This window comes from Camelus dromedarius, chromosome 8 (assembly GCF_036321535.1).
Source record: "Camelus dromedarius isolate mCamDro1 chromosome 8, mCamDro1.pat, whole genome shotgun sequence".
NCBI lineage: Eukaryota > Metazoa > Chordata > Mammalia > Artiodactyla > Camelidae > Camelus > Camelus dromedarius.
Window position 1 is genome coordinate 123,336 of NC_087443.1, and position 2,658 is coordinate 125,993.

Here is a 2,658-nt window from a genome sequence, read left to right on the forward strand (position 1 = left end):
AAGCGGAGGTATGTGTACAAGGGGTCTAGCAGGATGGGAGAGTGGGGGTCAGTCTTCATGCCAAGAAATCCCAAGAATCTATAGTAGTTCAGACTCAGGGCTTTTCTCAGAATCAGGCAGAGAGGAGTTGGTTTTGGTCATTGCAAAGCTAACTGGCTCCTCAGCAGTCACAACAGAAGGTTCCCAGCATGAATTGATTTGCAGGAACCAGCATGTCTGCAGCCCTCAGTCCTCACCCTCAGACCCCAGGTGGTTCACCTTTCATAGGAGAGATGTCACAGGGAGACAGAGAGGAGGTGGACAGTGTCTCTCTTACATGGGTCATTTCTTCAGTAACATGCATTCAAAATAATCAATATGTCATTAAGGCATCTTTAGAAGTGACCTGCCCTGAGCCCTAACAATACACACACATAAATACACACATATATACATATAAGATAGACAGAAAGACAGAAAGGCAGAGGGAGAGAGAGAAACAGACAGACACAGACAGACACAGAAGCAATGAGAGACAGAGAGAATGAATACAGGAGCTGGGAATGAGTGGAAGTCATGCAGTTTTAGTAAGTCAGTCTACATGTTGGAACCCAATCACAATGTCCATCCACCATGGAAGTGTGGGTGTAGGTATTACACAAGAATGTGTGACCAGGAGGCAAGAACACAGGAAGCCGTGGTAAGGCAGCCCACCACAGAGGCCGAGATGAGGCACTGGCACCTGAGTCTGAACATAACAGAAGGACCTGGAAGGCTGTATGCCAGAGTGGACAATGTCTGAATTGTATTTAATTTCAACCACCCACAGGGGTACTGGGAAGCAGGCTGCAAGGAGAATGACTTTCTCCAGACCCCAGAGCAGACCCAGGCCTGTGTGAGTTGTGTTCTGTGCTATGCCAGCCCTCTATGGAATCCTTCCTTTGCTGAGTCTATGCATGAGCTCCCTGTGATGCCAGCCCACGGGTGTTACAAGTGCTGTAGGTACTTCTAGGTCTATAGACCTGATGGCTTCCCTAGGAAGCAGAGACCAGAATGACCCCCACCATGCAGATGGGGGACTGGGGAGACCCTGAGAGGCACATGACTTGGCCAAGGTCACAGCACTGCTGAGGAGGGGGAGCTGGGTCTGAACCCAGCTGTGTCCTCAGAGCTGAGGCATTGGCTGCACCCAGGCCTCCCCAGGGCTGTGGGGCAGGCTGGCTTGGTGTCACTGTGTGTGGACATGGCACAAGGTGGGAGGTGAGCCGTCGGCAGCCCAGAGGGGCCCTTGCGGAGCTTGGTGTAAGGAGGAAGCTTGGGTAAGGGGACCCCAGGAAGTGACCTCACCTCCCTGGCAATAGAGCCCAACAGAACCTGGGTCACTAGGCACCCAATTTCTAGAGAAGCCCCCTTCCCAGCTCACTTGGCTGGATACACTCAAACATGTCCTGTTGTGAGCCAATATCCAGAGGCTGCAGCTTCAGGACAGCACACAGCGAGGGCCTTTACCTACGCCACCAATGTTGGGTCAGGTCTCACCCCAGATTCCTTTGGCCATTTGCCCGGAGGGACTCAAAGTTAACACAGGGAGGGAGGCCCAGGGTAGGCCCACCCAGGCCAGTTCACCACTCAGATCCCACCTGGGTAGCCCTACGTCCCCTTCCTGGATGGTGAACACAGGGTAGTCATATGTGAGGGGGGTCTGCCTCAAGCAAGAGCAGGCTGAGGAAGGGTCAGAGGCCTGGTGCACTGGTCATGTCCATAACCCAGATCAAAGCTGGCTGGCTGGGATGGGGAGAGCCGGGGCAGGGCCCTGCTGCCAGAGGTGGAGCCCAAGCCCTCTGGGTGTGTCCCTTCCCTCCCAGGTGACTGAGCAGATCGAGGTCTGAGCCTGACCTGGCAGCAGAGGGCTAAGTGGGCAGAAGCAGCAGTGATACTGACCAGGCAGGGCTCTGAGGCCTCTGGGCTGGGCCGGCTGCCAGTCACTGTCATTGCAGAGCCCCATGCCACAGATCAGAGAGGAGCTGGTGGACGGGGACACCCACTCCACCTCCCCGAGTGAGGGGCTTGTGTGCCATACTGCCGAGGGCCAGCATAGGCCCCAGGTGAGTGTGGACATGGAGGGGTCCCCAGAACCACAGCCCAGAGGTGAATAGGGCAGGCCTCCTGCCCAGACACCACGCAGACCACTCCCCAGGGTCCTACTCAGGGTTGATGGGCGGCTCAGCACACCTGGCTCCGACCTGGAGCACCATGCCTCCCTCCCTGTGAGTCAGCTAGAGGACCAGGAGCCCACTATGGCAGAGCCTGAAGGTGAGAAGGGCAGGGGTGGGTGTGTATGTGCATGTGAGGGAGGGGCAAGGGCTGGGCCACACAGGGAGGAGTCCCCAGAGGCTGCTGTTGGGACCAGAGCTAAGACTGGCCTCAGACCACCCATCTGGTGGAAGGTAGTCACAGAACACATCTTGTTGGCAGTTCCTGGGTGGGACTTGTCTGGAAAGCTCTGAGAAGATTTCTGTCCTTGAAAAGTCACATTGAAAGGGAGGCACATGGGTAAATTTTTCCCTCTCACAGCATTAGCACTTCCACAAGACTTAAAGTTCTCTCCACTTCCAACAGATATATATCCAAAGGACATAGGGACAGGGGAACATGACAGAGACCAAAAAAATGAAGATC